The sequence below is a fragment of the Protopterus annectens genome, chromosome 14.part0, assembly GCF_019279795.1.
Source record: "Protopterus annectens isolate FY-2018-M chromosome 14.part0, PAN1.0, whole genome shotgun sequence".
NCBI classification, from domain to species: Eukaryota; Metazoa; Chordata; order Ceratodontiformes; family Protopteridae; genus Protopterus; species Protopterus annectens.
This window is the reverse complement of record NC_056748.1, coordinates 579,617,293-579,624,277: the sequence shown is the minus strand read 5'-3', so window position 1 is coordinate 579,624,277 and position 6,985 is coordinate 579,617,293.

The following is a 6,985-nucleotide window of genomic DNA, read 5'->3' as shown; positions in this document are numbered from 1 at the left end:
TGCCAACCAAAGCCCCTAAGGCAAAACAGCATGCCCAACACACTAGTCATAGGTGACTCGATAGTGAGGCACACTGATGTCCCACTCACTAGGTTGAATAAGGAGAAAGTAACAGTCAGCTGCCTGTCAGGTGCCAGGATCCGACACATAACGCATGCATGCAAGTCGTTCAACAACAGGTACAAATATGACTCTGTCATTGTACATGTGGTTGTGAATGACCTGAGACATACCTCCCTGGACTACATGAAAAGAGACATGGAGGAGCTCTCGGATTATGTAGCCTAGGCATGTATGACCCTAGCCCTGAGCAGCATCCTACCATCACCCAGAATGATACCACAGTACAAGCAGAAAATTATTGACTTCAACAATTGGCTAAGTTTCTGGTGTCATTCTAAGAGGATCTAGTATCTGTCTGCCGGGGATGACATAATTGACAGACCTCGATGTTTTGCCAGAGATGGCCTGCATCTGTCACCCCTGGGCTTCTAGATACTGGCCAAGCCTCTTGCCACCCCTATAGTGCCTTTTTTAGGTGGTTTTCCAAAGACCAAATTACCACCGTAAGAGCTACAAACAAATGCGATCTGAGAGTCATGCTGCTCAAAGCTAGAAGTCTAAATCTCAAAATGCACTCACTCAAAGCACTTCTTAAAATGGAGAACATCAACATTTGTGCTGTAACAGAGACCTGGTTCAAGCCAGGAGAAAGCACCTCTGCACTACCAGGGTATAACTCATTCCACACCTTTCGACCCCAGAACTTGGACTGAAGCTCCAAAGGCGGTGGTGTTTCCATATTCATAAAGGATGCACACACTTCCAGACTGGTAGCCCAACATAATGCATCTGAGATACTTCAGGTGCAGCTAACATTGGGTAAGACAGCAATTTAGGTTGTAGCCTGCTATAGGTCCCCAACCATGTCCCAAGACTCAAACTCCATGTTCCTAAGCACACTGGCGAATATTCGGGTCCAACCTAAAACTCTCATACTGGGTGACTTTAACTACCTCTTCATTAACCGGGAAAACTACTCATGCACCATTACACTTGCCCAATGCTTTCTGGAATTCATTAATTCCAATGCCCTGGACCAGCTTGTTCTTATCCCCACTAGAGGTAGCAACATCCTTGACTTGGTCATTACTAACATGGGCGACCTTTGCTCTACACCAGTAGTCAACTCCTCCCTAGTTAGATCCGACCACAAAATAATCACCTTGGAAATCCACATCCCTCCCACCCACCCCCCTCCACAAAGGTAACCACCATGAAAAACTTCTCCAAAGCTAACTTTGGGCTCCTAAAAACAGAGGTGGCTAAATTTACAGCACCCATGCAAATGGAGAATAGTTGCATGACTGCTGAATCATACACCAATGCACTGTATGAACATGTACACAATTGCATGGATTTTGCCATACCGAATAGAACCAAGATGCTCTCCTCCAAAAAAAAAAGGAAGCCAATCTGGTGGTCCCCTGCCATAAACAAACTCTACAACAGAAGGAGGAAACTGATGCAGAATAAGGTGAAGTCCCAAGACTGGAAAAACTCCCTTATCAGCCTCAACAAAAGGTTGAGATCCCTCATCAAAGCCTCTAAAGCTAGCTATGAAAACAGAATTGCAGCAGATAGTAAAGATAACCACAAGGCCTTCTATAGTTATGTAAAGAATCTCCACGGCAATACCCAGATTTTCTCTAAGCTACTGCACAATGGTAACTCCTATACCAAGCCAACAGATATTGCCAATATACTGGCCGACAGATTCAGTGCTAACTTTACCCCTCCCCCCACAAAAGGACCAATCACAATACCAGTAGATTGCCAGGCACCCAGTATTACTGCTGCACAGGTTAAAACAGCACTGTCCAAAGCCAAGAATACAGCTTCTATGGGACCTGACAATATCCCTGGCTGTGTTCTACATGAACTACAGAGTGAACTGGCACCTCACCTGTGTGCCCTTTTCAGTCACAGCCTCACCTCAGGCTTTGTCCCTACCAAATTGCGCACTGCTACAGTCATCCCTCTCGATAAAGTAGGAGTGACTACAGACCCTGGTAATTATCGACCCATTAGCCTGACAAGTCTGATATGCAAAGCTATGGAACACATCATCATGGAGCTAATAAACAAGGATATAGGGAATCTCCAAACTCTGGATCCTACACAGTTTGGTTTTGTGAAGGGTAGATCATGCCTGCTCAACTTGGTCGACTTCTTTGAGTCAGTCAACAGAGCTGTGGATGAAGGCAAGGTGGTTCATACAGCCTATCTTGATCTGGCCAAGGCCTTTGATACTATTCCCCACTCAGGAATCATAGAAAAACTCACTTAGCTAGGCATCAACCCCTATATCACTTGGTGGGTTGCAAACTGACTCACAGATAGAACCCACAGTGTGAAAGCAGCTGACTCCAAGTCAGACTGCCGACCAGTCACGAGTGGAGTGCCACAGGGTTCGGTCCTGGGTCCTCTCCTGTTTGGTATCTACTTCTCTGAAGTCCAGGCCAACATGAAGGGACTCTGGCTGACAAAGACCGTAGACGATTGCAAGTAGTGAGCTATTATTAACTCCCCAAGTGATGTTGACATCCTACACAAAGGCCTCAATGAGACCAACGACTGGTGTCAGAACCATGGCCTTAAGATCAATGCCAAAAAATCTGTCATCATCCCCCTTGGGAAAAACCCGGTTCCCTTGAATTACCATATTGATGGTAGTCCACTGAACACAGAAGGCATTATAAGAGATCTGGGAACACAGGTTGACAGCAACCTCTCTTTTGACCACCACGTTGCCTCTGTGGTCCGAAAGTTCTTCTGTGTGGCACATCTCATTACTAAGGGTTTTGCATCCACCTACTCTTCCCTCATTAGGCCAATCATCGAGTACAATACCCCATTTGGCATGTACCTCACTAGACACCTGCAACAACTGGATAGGCCACAAAAGTACCTCACAAAGAAGATCGTAGGCCTTAAACACTTGTCCTATATAGACAGACTCAAAAAACTCCAACTATTCTCTGTCTCTTATCGCCTACTTAGAGGCGATCTCTGCTTGACTTACAAAGCCATGTCTGACCCAGCTCTGTTAGAAATGCTAAATCTAAAGAAATCCCAATCTCTCTGCACCACACACTCCAGAGACCTCAACCTCATTACCACAATCAACAGAACATGCTGGAGGGACAGGATCATAACGCAGAGACTACCCATGCTATGGAATAGACTTCCCATACATGTCAAACAGAGCACCTCACTGGCCCTCTTCAAGCGAAATCTTGATGAGTGGATGGGAAATAGAAAATTCACCCCAGAGATCACTCCAGTGGCTCTACTCAACAGAGCCACTAGGAACTAAGGTTGGGTGGCACAATGCCAGGGTAATCCTATGGGCTAGTCTTGTAAAGGCTCCAGGACCATTAGCCTAGTACACACCAATAAACCTATGAACCTATGAATGTATGGAATGGAATGAATGAGGGAAGAAACTGCACGTGGCAAAATTTATGAGACAATTTATATAGGGAGAATTTTAATAATGGAAGAACATATCTGAAAATTTTATGTGATTTTTTTCTCTCTTTTCTGGAAGTAGGATGGTGGGAGCGTTATGCCATTATGAGTAATATATATTAGCATTTCATAATGATTGCTCTATTAACATTCTGGAAATGAGGAAAAGAAATTTAAAAGAAAATAAATTATTTATTTACTTTTTGTCTTTGTTTACTGGAAAAGTCCAGCTGGGTAATATCCATTTTCAGTGGAGGCCCAGGGAGAAGCTCTATTTGTTTACATTGCATTATACTTAGTTCCAGTTAAACACAGAGTAGTAACCTTTCTATTTACATTTATACATATACAGTGGATATATTTATATATTCTAAGATTATACAGAGGTAAAAGTTACTAAAGAGAAAGCCCACGTGCATTTTAGTGGATTGTACAGGCAGCAGTTATGTATACAAATAGTTTTGTCATTTCAGTGAGAGGTTGAGAGTATTCTGTTTAAGGACAGTATTTGGAGAGCATCATACAGTGGCCACAAAGGCTTAACCTGGTGATGAGCATGTGCAGGACCAGGATTGGTTAAGGTGTTGTTTAAACAGTGCTTTAAAACTATTAAGTTTGTCAGAGAGTTTTATTTATCTGGGGGTACTATTCCAGAGTTTTTCAATGGACTGGAAATAGAGCGAGTCTCCTGCAACACTATTTATTTGTAAGTAATAAGAATTGTTACTGGAACAGAGGTCTCTTGCTGGACAGGAAGGCAGTAATAAGTTTTGTAGTGCAGGGCATTTTCTGGATAATGAATGAGTTTGTGTGCTGTAGTTAGTTGTGAATATGTTAGGTAGTTGTGCAGTTCAAGGCAGTTTAATTGACAATGGTAGGTCCTATTAGGGAGATTGGTAGGAAATGTAGCTATTTTATTGTAGCAGGAGGCAAGTTTCTTTCTTTGAGTATTGTTTGTTTGGATATGAATGGTATATAAGAGAGGTGGCAGTAAAAGGGTGGTGGCTAGAGATTTTCTTGCAGTATCTGTAAGGAAACCATTGATCCTATAAAGGGAGCCTAGTTTCTGGTGTGTAAATTTAATGATGTGCAGTGTATGCTGGTCATATTTGAGACATATATTTGACAGTATTATTTGCAGGGTTTATGGTAAAAGATTGCTTTTGATATTGACAAATTTTTGGAGTAAAAATCATTAGATTCGTTTCCTTGAGGGTTAGTAGGAGGTTTGATTCTTTGAGCCAGGTTTCTACAGAGGAGAAAGATTTTTGGGTAATATCTTGGATCTTATTTATTGTTGAGGTTTCCGTTATTAATGTTCCATCATCTCTATACTGAACTAAACTAGCATGGTGACTGTTGGTGTGAAGATTATTAATAAATATATTAAATAGGAGAGGACCCAGGATAGATCCTGAGGGACACCTGCAGTAATTGGTTGAAAGATGAGTACATTTGCTGCCATTTAATGGCTTGTTGCCTTCAAGATAGGTAAGTAAAATGATGACAAGAAGTGTTGTGAAAGTCCTATTGAGCAGAGTTGACAGAGCAGTTGCTGGTACGAGACAGTGTCAAATGCCATTGACAAGTCTAAGAACGTGGTGGACACAAGCAAAATATTGTTTCTATGTTGGTAAAATGTACTAGAGCAGTAGTGGCGCTGTGCTGGGGCCTAAAACCATTTTGTGTTTCTGAGAGCAGGTTATATGAGGTTATGTATTACATAAGCTGCATACGGATGCATTTCTCTAGTATTTTGAAATACACTAAGATCCCATTTCCCTGAGCTGGTAACACAGGTAGATGTAAAATATCTCATGCCACTTCAGAAAACAGCAGTCATTGTTTATAAAGCAGAATATTTATACATTTACGTATTTGCATTTTCATTTTCCTGATTTTCATTTTGCTTTTTGCTCTTACACAAAAAGATTTCAACACAATTTCATTAACCTACCACTCTTTTTTCCATATACACATTTTCTGATTTTTATATTAATCGATACTCCTTCTGTTCCTCCTTCCCAAATGAGCAATACACCAGAAAATAACTTTTATCAATTCAATCACAAACCCATTTCTATTTTGTTATATTTTCCATATAATACTATATCCACATCATTAGTAGAAAAATATTTCCGACATAATTTTATAAAACCGTATCCATCTCAAGTGTAAGAAAATGTGCTGTGAAATGTGTTTTGTAAAACACATATTACATGATCTCTCTTCATGTACTACAAAATGTCTTGGTATTCAAATATTTCTTTATATCTCTCCTGTTTCTGCTTTCTTGATATATTATAGATCTATAGTAAAATTTCTGCATAATTCTATTATATCACTGTTTCCTATTTAATGGCATTCACTGTATATTCATCTCCACAGCTTATTTTCTTTATTTTTCTGCATTTGGATACTTTCCTTAAATTTACTACATGCATCTCATAATACTTATTTAATAACGCTATCACTCTGAATCTTTGAAACTTTCAATATTCAGCAAAGGTGCAGGATGCCAAAAATACATTGGGGTTTACCACTCTTCACCCAGCCCATTTCTTTTACATTATTGCTCCTCTTTTTACAAGATTTAACCTTAAACCACAAAATGGCTCAACAATATTTCCAACAATGTTTTTCTTTTTCTAATGTAAACATACATAAATGTATACATTTCCAAAGTATGGTAATCTACAGAGAAATACTGAATGCACGACATAATCCGTCATTCTAAGTGGTTTGCATATGCTTCTCACACCTTCTAAAATCTATTTTCATTATTCATTAATTCCACTTTCTCAAATGTTATACCTATTATTTCTGACAATGAAAACATAAAATTTCCCTTTACTTTCTCACAAAAAACTTACATTTCCCTTTTTTTTATTTTAGTCATACATACTTTGGGCTTACTTTTAATGTATTTATTAGTTTATTTCAATAGTTTGTTAACCAGGTTAATATGCTGATCTCTGTGGATTGTTTACAGCTTCAGCCCTGGAGCAAACAAATAGAAAGAAATTATAAACAGACAAATAATAATTGAGAGAAATAAATAAACACACAGTAGTACATATTTAATACAATACATTTAGTTACAACTTTCTACTATCCAAATCATATCTTTGCAAGAACTCCTGTATAACTTCTATACGGCATCACTGGAGTGAAATTTTACTTCTGCAACCAATAATTCTATGTTAGCTGGCCATGCTCTTTCTTGACTGGCTACATGATTATATTATATGCTTGCAGACAACTTGTAAAGGTTACTTTAGAAACTCAGAACAGGCTAATGCTGGTTAGTAACTACTATAGTTATGCATTTACACAAATGCTTATTTACACAACTCATTGCATTATAGACAAGGATAGTAACATATGTATTCACATATTTATGCTTGGCTCATAGCTGTAGCTTTGTATCATTATGGCTACACATTGCTGA